A 12351-nucleotide genomic window follows, 5' to 3' on the forward strand; every position below is an offset into this window, starting at 1 on the left:
AGGAGTCTGTGCAGCGAAGATCTGCAGCCATGAGAATACATCAGAGAGGTATGGACTTTAGAAATCTAATAACAACAATATGGGACTCTAGAAATAATAGAAGAACAGCAGTTCATGGAGTTTACAACTTCAATATTCAGATACCTTGTTTCGAGTCTTTTACTCCCAATTGTTATCTCTTATGAACTAGGGTTGTTTCAATCAGTATGAAATCCAAAACCAAGCTAGCAGAGTCAGTCTTCTATCCCCACACCAGAACATTGCACTTGCATTAAAATAAGGGCTCAGCATGAGAGCCTAAAATTCTGAACAGATCAAAATTATATGTATAATATGGGGCTTCTTTTTGTATTCCTGTTTAGTAGCTTAGTTCATCTACTGAGACTAATGAACAGAAAAATTTATCTAATGTTCACTGAGTTACTGGAGTTTACAAAGCCATCTGGAATCAGTTTTACTTTGTGTGTTCACATTATTAACAAACTATTCAACCACATTTTTCTCTGTACGTGAGATATGTGCCAGGCTTATGTTTGAATCAGATGTTTGTATTTGTGGTCCAAATCCATCAAGAGAGAGACAACCACAGTCTGCAAACTCTTTAAGTTTTGTCATTGAACATGGCATGAAGTACACACTGCAGCTTTAGCAGAGGTAAAGTATGGCAAATCAACACAGGAATGGCAATAACTGTTTTACATAAAGATATTTCTAGCTTCCAGTTCAAACCCAAGGGAGAAAATGTGTATGCAATTTGTTAATTATGCTCTTCTTTGCTCTGTATTTCTCAGTTTCAGAAACTGTGTGGATTACAGGGAAGAGTGTGCTTGCCAGGGAGAATTGTTAGCACTTTTTCAAGACTTAGCCTCAAAACCAACTTCAGAGAGAAAGCAAAATATTGTTTTTTCTTGATAAAATATGAGAAAGGATTTTAATTTTCCTCTGGCTTTCTTGCTTTTGGCTGATTCGTTGTTGTCAACAGATAGGTTTATAAGCAATGAAGAACAATGTTAAGTTTATTCAGAACTGAGTTTATTAGTCAAGCTAATCCTGAAGCTTTGGAGGAATTAATGCAGGGATTCAGAAAGGATATTAAAAGACTCTTTTGATGAGCACAAATCAAAATATTTCTGATCTAGGCATTTCTTAGGACAATGAAACACATAAGGAAAAACTTACCTACATTTATTTTAACACTAAAGTGTTCCCAGAAGAGCTTAATATTCTGGCTAACCCAAAAAAGAATTGCCCTAAGAATAAACTAGCTTAATTTTATGTTTGGCAAATGTTTTTACTTATAAGAACTTTAATTAATTATAACAATATTCTAAAATATTTTAAAATATAGAGCAAACTGTTTTTTAATTTTATATCTTTTGCTTTCACATTTTGAAGACACCTCATATTAACTTCAGGAGGAAGCATGTCTTCTCAGTCATACTAAATGTCTTACCCTATTTTTTGATGTATCCATAGGTGCAGAAGCAAACAATGAACATGTAACTAAAAAAAATAGTAATATTTCTATTTGTTCCAGAGCTGACATTTGCTTAATAGATAGCATTGGTAGAATCCAACCCCACTTGCTACAAAAACAGTGACTTTAAGTTACATATCTGATTCTGGAGAATCTGGATCCATATATATTTTAGAAATTGTCAATTCAAACTACCTATGGTCCCACCACAGTGTTCACAGTTCATGAGCAGATCCATTTTATTTCAAGTTATTTCTTCTCTTTTCTTGCCTTGCTGTAACAAACACTTTGTTCTCTCTCAGTGATTAAAAAGAAATGGGAAAAAATTAAAAAACCAAAGTCTGTATCTCAAGTGATGATCATTTCCAAAACAGCTCATGAATGTCTTATAAGAGATGCCTCCATTTGCACAAATAATTTCCTGAAGATATTTGCTTGCAATAAACCAAAATGTAACACTTGAATGAAGAATTATGGTCTACTTAAAAAAATAGCATTTAGAATCAAGTAACTTTCAAAACTGAGTACAAAATCATAAAGTGATTCAATATACAAATCTAAATTTTCCAAATCATCTAAAATTTAACTCCCTTAATAGCCTAAATACATTTTTAATAAATTTAGAAGCTTAAATGTTATTGACTATCAATTAACAAAGATTTTGGTCCTTAAAAAGGCAGTATGAGGTAAAAAGCCCCACTGTAGAGCAACTCATATTTTTTGAACTCAAATACCTTTAAGAACCAAGCTACTTCTAAAACATCTCCTTTGAAAATGTCAAAAAAGTGAACTCAGCCCAACCCAGTAAACAAATGGTCTGAAGAAATTAGGTGTCAGTTTTCCTCCTCTATAGAATTAAACAGAAAGTACATTTTGTTTTGAAGTGCTTTTCTTCTCTGTGAAGGACACAGCTATACTCTGTTTTATATAACAATATGAGGAAAGAAACAAAATTATTTCTGCATGTATTCTCCTGAATAAATGTTGGGCCAGATTTGTAGACACACATTAAATACCAAGTCAACATATTAAGTCTTTGATTTCAACAAGAATGTGTTACCTCTAGTGCAGTACTTAAAGCAGCATCTGGGATATAGGAAAACCTGATTTAAATTCATGCTAATCTATTGTTAGAAGGGATGGAAGGAATAACAGGGGATATTTATACTATTTAGGAAGAAAACAGAGGTGCAGTTGAATCTCGAGCTCTATTCTCACTTTAAGTAATCTAAGAAGTGTGTTCAATTGTAATTATTAGTCTTGAACTGGAAAAATCCTGATTTTCAAAGAAAAACTTACTCCAGGTCAAAGGATGTGATGTCTGTTTCCCAGCTGAGATTCTTCTAGAGGAAAGCATAGTCTCCAGACCTACCAAAGATTTCAGGAGGGTGCCTTTTCAAGCTAGCAGACCTACCTGTAATACTATCTGAATGGGTAGGAGGAAGTAAAGGACAGAGAGCAAAAGAGAGATACTTCCACAGATTCCTTTGACAGGAATTTTCTAACTTTATCACCGAAAAGTCAGCTCCCTAAATGTCAGCTAGCCCCCTGGGCTCCTTTATAGTTGAAGGAGAGAAAGAGGCACCCCCAGAAGGCAGTTCATCTCAACCAAGATATCTAAGACAGGTTCAATGAATCATTTGCTCATTTCTTTCTTATCCTATGGCTATGAAGAAAATATGACAGGTAACTTTTCGATGTCTGACTTTGTCAAGATGAATTCTGACTTAATGTCATTTTTCACTCCACTCTGAAATGTCACTTGTGGATTTTCTTTGCCTTTGTGGTCTTTGTGACCTGGTTCCCTTTCTTGCCAAGTTTTGTGATGCCTGACCTGACCTCACTCAGTGACAAGAGCCAGAGCCCACTGGAAGATCCTCTTTGCTGTGAACGATCTTTGGATCAGACCTTAAGGGAAAATCAATAGGAGGGCAAAGGCACTCATCAAGATTATGACAGAGCAGCAAAACGGTTTAGTCCAGTCATTGCAGGAAAAGTTCTCCCTTGAATCTTTAAGACAGGGCTAATGTATTGCTTATCCCATTTCAGTCCAGAAGGTCTAGCAGTTTTTGACTTCATACCTTGTGCTGTCATGCATAACCTGATAAACAGCATCAAAATTGCTCCATATGGTTGTCATTCACTTCTGGCCAGTAGAAAGGCCAAAGAAATGTGCAAGACTCTCTCAGAAACCTATATTGCAAGAGTTTTTCTGCAATAGTCTGATGAAAAATGGACTTTCAACCTCAGTTCTAGAATTCCTTGTGTTCTGGAATTCATCAGAAGTTAATAGATTTGAGTAATACATAAAAATGTCGTTGTTAAAACATGTTCATTGAGGTGAAATCACATTACTAATTTAGTGATTTTTGCCCTCTCCTGACAAGAGGACCAGTTCAACACAATCAACTATTTCCAGTATCATAGAGCAGCACGCAGGAAAGCAGTCATTGTGAGGCTGCATCCAGTGAGAGTGTATGATAACTCAAATTTTCCATTGCAAGAGCAATGGCAAGTATTTTTTACTGAAATCAGAAATAGTCTGTGTTGGGCTTCAAAATACCTTGTATCATTCAAAATTATGGGGAAGAGAAGCCAGAGGCTAAAATGATATTGAAAACACATCATTAGCAGACAGAAGTTGTCAATCATGGCACTGTCCTGATGATGGCAAAAAAAAAAAACCAAAGAAAGAAAGATCGTGACTTGAGAGCATCCATTTTCTTTTCACATATGATAAAAAGTTGTCATACAGATAACTTTCTGATTTTCATATAATAACAGAATTCTCACTGGAAGACAGTTTTTATCAGAATACAAACCTGAAATATGAAAACATCTTCGTAAATGGGTAACAACGGGTAAACAATTAAATACTAAAATGCCATGGAACTCTACCTGAGAGCTTCCAATTCTGTGGATTCAAAAGGGTAAGAATAAGAATAGAAAGCAGCATTGCACTTGAATTTTCAAAAATCTACCATATTAACAATAACAGCAATTTTGTGAAGAAAACCTATTCACAATTTAAAATAATTTCTAAGCAGATTGAAGGAAAACAATTCACACTTTTAGTTCAGGTGTGTTTACCTATGCAAATGGCTCCTATGAATCCATGTGAGTTAAACACAGAAATGTGAACTTCAGTACCCCAAACTTTGATGTTCTTTATACAATTGAATCAAAACTGAGGGATCTCTATCATTTTCTCACTAGAATTAATGGGGTAAAGATGAAGTAAAATAATTTCATTATAATGAAGGAGGATTTTAATGCCAAACAAAAATATTAACAAAAGGAAAGAACTATACAACTTCTAAAGTTGTCTTTCTCACAAATTTGGAGTAAATGGATGATTTAAACCTCAAGTTGTACTTCATTTTTCCTACTAGTTTTCTTTAAATGAACACATAGGTCTTAAATGGTGCACCCAGTCCTACAGTGCAGAGAAGCTCCTATGCCACACGTGATCAAACACTGTCCTGGAAAGATATATGATGGAATGTCCACTTGACCTTCCCAGGAACATCATTATTAAAAAAGAATGCTGAAGAAAATCAATTGAGTTTTGCTTTTTATCTCCTAAAATGTTGAAATCTTCCTTGGAAGCAATCAGGTACATGTGAACTACAGTGAAAACTTAAAATATTCATACCTGTAATCCATCTCCTGGCTTAAAGACCAAGGCCTTCAGGAGCACAACAAATCCACATCATCTTTCTAAATGTCAGTTTTGTGCTTTGACCTCTGGCTTAGCCATCAGATAAAAGTCATGTATAACCACATACCTCCCCAGCAACTACATTAAAACAAATGCTGAAAAAGAATAATTTTGTTGAGGGAAAGTCATAATGAACTTAGACAAACATAAAGCTCTCTTCCACATCTACCTTCCTCCACTAAATCAGAGCTTAGGCAATACCTTGCCACTTACTGTAGTAGACATTTATTGCTTATTGTTGCTTGTTGTTAATTTTACTTTCTTTGATCACATAAAGCTCTTTCTGGTCAGACGTATGTACATTTATAATTCACTTTTAGATCTAAGGACAAAAAGCACTAGCTAAAAATCCTACCTGCATTACCACTGGAAAAGATTCAGAAAATGTGAATATTTTTGTTTGAGAGATACTTTAAGTATACACTGGGGGTGCAGAACATAGCTTTATATACTAATGCAAAGCCGTTACTGAAAATTTAAACACAGACCTAATGAAATCATTAGCACTGAGAAATTACACACCCATATTTTGTAAATAATCCATATGTTTTCTATCTTAGCAGTTCTTAAATTGGACAAATCTTAGAGGCATCAATCTCCAGAAATAAAGCTGTCTGGTCTTCGTACTGGTATCACAGGCAGTAATTATTTATGTATGCGAAAGTCATTTCTCTAGCCAAGAGAAGGCAGTTTTGTGTCTCCAGGTCACAGCCCTGGACTGGAAAGTGATGGGAAGACCCTAGAGCCTTGGTGTCATGAGAGCACCTAAAAAACTTCCCACAGGGCTCACCAGCTCCACCCTCCTGGGGTTTTAACTACAGCTGCCAACACCAGTCTGGGCCCACAGCAGCCTGTCCTCCTCACTGGAGTTTAGCAGGGGATAAACTGAACAGCCCCTTGTCCATATTGCTTCACTAGCAAGGCTGCAAAGCTGCCTCGTGACGTGGTTGTTTCGCCCCTCCTCTGTTTCTATCAGCACATGAGATCATATTTAATGTAATGCTAAATTTGGAGTGATTTTCATACAGCACAGATTTAAAAAGTATGAGCAGTGAATTTCAAGCGCTTCCGCACAGATAGCAATGCAGTGTGGGAAACTATTCCATTTTCCCACACTCAGATAAAAGAGTATAAATGCCAAATAAACTGGAGATCTTCCTCTGAGGAGAAGAAAAATGCAAAAAGAAAGTTAGAAAACATTTCTGAAGAAGCCCAGAAATCCCCATTTATCACCTGTTTATGCAATCATCCTTATTGCAAGGCAGTAGGTTGATTCACTGGAATATGTCACACCAAACCACTCTATTTTGCAATCTCTTACTGCCATCTTATGCCATTTTTTGTCACTGCACAATCCATGGCATACTAAAAATTGTAAAAAAAATGCTTTTTTACATAAAGCATTGCCTTTCACAAGTGTTTGTGGTCTTATCAGCACATTATCATCTGGCCCTCATCTCTGCACCCCCAGTTCTGCAAGAAAATATTGAACACTAAACTGTCTTTGAAGTTGATGAGAACTGAGAATCCCTAGCACCTTTCAGGATGGTGTTAGAAAGGTTAATAAAAAGCTCTCTCCTTCAAAACTATTTCTTCAGTAGCTCATTGCTTTTCAGATATATGGCTTATTTGCACTGATTGACTCCACGGTTCCCAGTACTGCTCAGGGATTACAAAATAAATGAAGAGTTGTAGTTTTCCTTTTTCCTTCTGTTAAAAAAAAAAAAGATGCCTTCCTTATAAATGGTGAAACCAGATTCATGGTATACATCATTTGCACAAAAATAATTTACTAAAGTTGCTGATTTAAACAGCACTAAATGACAGAACACCAAAATTAGTAAAGCACAAGGAAAAATAATGGTTTATAATGAGCAATCATATTTTATGACACATGAACTCCATTTTTGTAGCATTGACTTCAACTGTTCCTACTTATTGCAATCCCATAGCACAGTTTTGCAAGACAACATTTGTATTTATTTTCCAGTACATGCTACTCCTTTTTAACACACTTCAGTGATCACTTCCAAGGACAATACAGTCAAATGGGAGCTGCAAAATATCTCAATATTTGGCTTTCCCTAAAAATGTAGCAATTACCGTATCTCAGTAATATATCCACAGGAGAGTTATTTAATGTAGTAGGATCCTATTTAAAAGTAAAATTACCTTCTTCTGTGCTCAGTTTCCTGAGAGACAACTATAACCCAAAAAAAGGACAAACTGATGTGACATTTTCCATTCTGGATTACACATCCAGCTCTGCTATCCCTAGCATAGAGCATAGGAAGGACACTGACCTGTTGGAGAAAGTCCAGACAAGGACCATAGGGATAATCAGAGGGACAGAACACATCTCCCATGAAAACAGGCTGAGAAATTGGCATTGCTCAGCCTGGAAAAGACAAGGCTCTAGGAAGACCTTACAGCAGCATTCCAGTATCTAAAAAGGGGGCCTGTTGGAAAGCTGAAGAGGAACTTTTTACAAGGGTCTGTAAAGATAAGGACAAGCGATAATGCCTTTAAGCTGAGGTTTGGATTGGATATTACAAAGATATTTTTTACTGTGAGGATGGTGAGGCACTGGAACAGAGAAGTTGAGAATATTCCATCTCTGGAAGTGCTCAAGGCCAGGTTGGATGGGGCCCTGAGCAAGCTGGCCTAGTGAAAGGTGTCCCTACCCATGGCAGGGGGTTGGACTACACAGTCTCTAAGATCCCTTCAAACCCAGGCCATTCTATGATTCTAGAGGGCCCTATTATGACCTTCTGTTTTGGGACTCACTACAGTGTGGTGAAATATGAAATTATAGGTTGCAGCATTCTACTTACTTGAAAGGAGAAAGAGTGAAAAATCTAACTTTAAAAATTCTCATAACATGCCAGATTTGTATATACAGAACCATATGGCTGATCTTGCAATTATCTGTTTTCCTTAGTATTTATATACCTCTCTATGGTGTGTCTTTTTGAAGTTCTAATTCATCATTTCAGGTCCAAAATAGAGTCCCTCTTGTAGAATAGGGATGTTACAGTCACACATACTCAAGGTCATTCAAAATATTGGAGCTTTTATTTTTTCTCCACAGATCTAAACCTAGTTAAATAAAGATCTTATTAATACAAAAAGAGGAAGAGTAAATACAGAGAAAAATGGCATGGATTAACTTTTCTGAGGGAACAGGGTTAGAGTTTCCAGGGAAACATTTTCTGAGGAAGGACATAAAGAAGAGGGTGCTAATACAGTGAATTGAGCCCTTGAGGGAACTCCAGAAAGGTGGGTAAAATCTGTAAAAGGTAGAGATGAAGATGAAAAACACATCAGTTGGATTGAGTAGAGTGAGCAGGGAAACTGGGGGAAGCAAAACCCAGAGGACATAGACAAAGTACAGGGTCTTCAAAATAGAGAATAAGAACTCTCATCATGGAAAATCTGAGGGGTAATTAATGAAAGCTTGCCAAAAACAGAGTAAGAACTTTTGAGGCTTTTTCCAGTAACTTCTAATGTGTGAAGGAAAAAAGTATTGGCACGAAAGTTAGGAAGACATTTCTAACACCATTCCATTTACTCTTTTAAGGCTGTCACTGTTCTCTTTCTAACTTTCATCTCCCTGAGTACATAAAAGCAAATGCAACCTTTTGCTGTCAGCTGCCCTGGTCTGAGCCTCCCACCTCTGCTTCCACTTTGCATCCAAACTCCTGCACACCATATTTCAGCTAATTTCTGAATTGTCACACCTCCCAAGCTATTCTCACATCTCTTTCTTTCATCATCTACAGCTTGATCTTTGGATGTGTGTATTTGAAAGAAGTATCTGTCACATGTAACTTTGCAGGTTTTTTGTTTATTAATTATTTCAGATCAATAGACATAATTAACAGTAATATTTAAGTCATTACAAAGATCCATAACAAAACCAAAGTTACATTTTTTGGAAACATTTAAAACATGTGATGCCATGTACTTATTTTATTTTCTTTCAGAAAGGTGAAGATCACCCAATGACTGGCCTAGATTTAAAGTGATCAGCTCTTTACCAATTCCTCCACCAACTGTGCAATATCAAGATTTCATCTAAATTGATAGCTTGAAAAAGAAAGACTACAGAAAAGAACTTTTCAGGTGTGTGCAGTCAAAATATACATTTCCTCAATTCAGGAGATTCAAATTCTGGCATCAAATCTAATAAAAAGTGCCTGGGTAATTTACTGAAAGCCAACATTTGTTGCATCTCATATTCAATTAATCTTGAGCTTCAAGACATGAAACTGTAACTTTCCCTGCAGAAAAAGAAGCTGTTTTTTGTCTGTGACATGGTGATGTGACAGTGGGATAGGTTCAGTAAAGTTGAATAAATAAACAATATATAAGGAAAGAAAGAATGATTTTTAAATCTTTTTAAGAAAATATGTCCTAATTCAAGCTTGAATAAACAAATTTAAGCTTTTTTTTTAAAGTTACCTATTTTCTATTTTGTCATCTGCATTACATTAAAAGACTTGTGAATGAGCAGACAAATTCCATGAATAGGATTGATAAAAGATGACCTGGGGAAAAACCAGACCCTTCAGAGTTTAAGGCTTGTTGGCAAATTAGACTATACCTATCAACAAAGAACAGGGTCTAGGAATTGAGTCCCAGAAAGAAATCCATTTGGGATAAGAACTCCTTTCCTCTGCATTTGAAGCTGGGATCATGGTCTCTGCAACAAGTTGTGAGAAAGGGAAGTCACAGAAATGGTGCAGAAGGAATTTTGCTGGATATTAAGGATCTCTGCTTGTAGATAGAGGGGGACTACGGACTACAGTGTCTCTTTCTTGATGCTGATTATAATTAAGTGCTGAATCAGTGCATTCCTTGAACCAAAAAGACATATGCAAACATGAGATGGTGAGGACAGATAAGGATATGCAAAAAATCTGTAATATCAGAGGTTCTTTTTAGAAGTGAGTAGCCTAAAGTCTGCCAAGGACTGCTTGGAAAAGAATAGATTTGTTAATTTCCAGCCTCTTCTAGTCTGCATTTTCTGTTTTTACAGGTGGCATATAATTTCATCCTTTTTTATCAATCAGCATAATTAAAAAATCTGCCCAAGAACATCAAGAGGCACTCCATAATATGCAATCTTTCCATCAAGACAGCAGAATCTTCAAAAAGTTTGGTAAACTCACTTCTAAACTTTCAAAAGCTGCATGGCCTTTTACAGAGAGCAGGACACAAGAATTAGTTTTGCTTTTAAAATCCAACATTGCATAATTCTCCTCAATTGTATGACTGCCTCCACAAAGCTTCTCTAAAGTGTTCCTGCTGAACATATAATTGCTGTAACTGTCAGGTTCTTGGTGATGAAATTATCAAGATTTATTGCCTTCCTGAAAAGTATTTGTGAAAAATTAAAACCTAGATGTTTAGCAGCACTTTTATATAAGAAGCATACATGTCTGCTCATTCCCAGTTATTGTGAGCTTCTAAGAAAATATAAAATTAGAGATCAGAGAAAATATGTGTTGTTTCCTTTAGAACTTACAAAAGCTCAGGTATTTTAAATAAATTGTATTAAAATTATTAGGCATGGAAACTTTAATGAAGACTTTATAAGCCAGTATCTTAAAATTACATTGTAATTATTACATTCTGTAGGACTATCTTCAAGTTATGACTTCATTTATAATTTATTTTTAAAATATTACACATACATTTTTTGGCAAAGATGTATTGCTTACAGAGAATAATTTCTTGCAAATGCAATGCTGAAGACCACTTCAAGGAGTCACTTAGCCTTTCTGTATTGTTCATACCCTTGAACAGAGACTGTGACTTTTTACAATTTTAGCTGCTGCTGAGCACAGAATATGAGACATTTCGGTGATGTCTACCAGAGAGAACAGATTTAAATCTTAGTTCTACTAGTCTTAAACCTAACTTTGTCTCTGACAGCATTATTAATATCAGTATGTTCCATGATTTAAGGCTTCATTCAGTCATGACTGAAGACAAGCAGTCTCTTAACAGATTTCACTAGCAACTGTATTAAGTTCTTAACGGTTTTACATTAATGGACAAGAATTATCTAATTACTTCTTTTTTGTACTGTGGGCTTTCAATCAGTAGATTAAATCAAAACCAACAGCTAACCACAATCATAGAACAAGATAATTGCTCACATTATATGTTAAAGTTCACTGTGAGAAGCAGAGTAAAGAAATCTCCACTTGCAATAACAGGACCAATTGAAAACTACAAAAAGTCAGATTACATCTGCACTCAGCCTGAGACAGTAGCTTTGTGTGGAGTTACGTCCAAAACAAATTATCTTGTCAAATCACTACTACTCTTTAAAGTAAAATAAAAATGTGATGAATCCATTCATATTTTTCAGCAATACTGGAAAATTTTTCAGCTACTTCCTCTACTCTGGCTGCAAATTCTGGAGTGTCTTCCAGCAAGTAACACCCAGAGCAGAGACTCACTGTCTGACATCCTGAGTTACAGAAATCATTAGCAGCCCTTGGAAATTCTGGAGGCACGGCCAAAGTGAGAGGACTGGAGGCAATTCCCTTTCTCTGTAGACCTCTGCATGTTGTAAAGGGAAAACTTTCTCTCCAGCCTCAACTCCTGTGAGCCCGACCTTGTTCCTCTCAAGCCTTGGCAAGTCTGTTTTTCTCATTAGTCCACGAGGGGAAAAAAAATCCCCTCTGAGTACACACATTTCCTTAATATAGGAGATTTTACAGAAATCAACTAAGTTCTACATTGCCTTCATGTTATCCAGTAAATGTTGATCTTGAAAATAAAACACCAACAGCGACAGAACTACTAGTGTTGGTCTCTTTTTCTTCCACGTTTCTTCTTAAAAGATACTCAAGTAAAAGTTTAAAGCTCCTTGGTGTTTGTTGTTTAGAATTCAGTAATTTAGAATTCTTGTTTGTTGTTAAGAATTCAGTAATTTAGACTTCTATTCTTAAAAATAATTTTAAATTTTGAAGGATTATTTTCCATTTGTTTGGATCTAACCTTCTCAATTTTGAGTTTTATACAGTTCTGGAAAGGTAACGAACCAGGCTTACAGGGGATATTTATTTGTCCTACAGAGCAATTGTCAGTGCTATGTAAGAAGTGAGTGGCAGATAAGAAGTGAATGACAGAGTGA

The 12351-nt window shown here is 35.9% G+C and overlaps 1 long non-coding RNA gene across 1 annotated transcript; it reads left to right on the top strand.

The window, feature by feature from the left end:
• Nucleotides 1–517: 517 nt before the first annotated feature.
• Nucleotides 518–11997, top strand: LOC143693690 (uncharacterized). Its single transcript, XR_013181626.1, has 4 exons — nt 518–654; nt 9185–9323; nt 10240–10362; nt 11581–11997. It is a non-coding gene; the product is annotated as an uncharacterized LOC143693690 (long non-coding RNA).
• Nucleotides 11998–12351: the final 354 nt, after the last annotated feature.

The sequence above is a fragment of the Agelaius phoeniceus genome, chromosome 3 (genome assembly GCF_051311805.1).
Source record: "Agelaius phoeniceus isolate bAgePho1 chromosome 3, bAgePho1.hap1, whole genome shotgun sequence".
NCBI lineage: Eukaryota > Metazoa > Chordata > Aves > Passeriformes > Icteridae > Agelaius > Agelaius phoeniceus.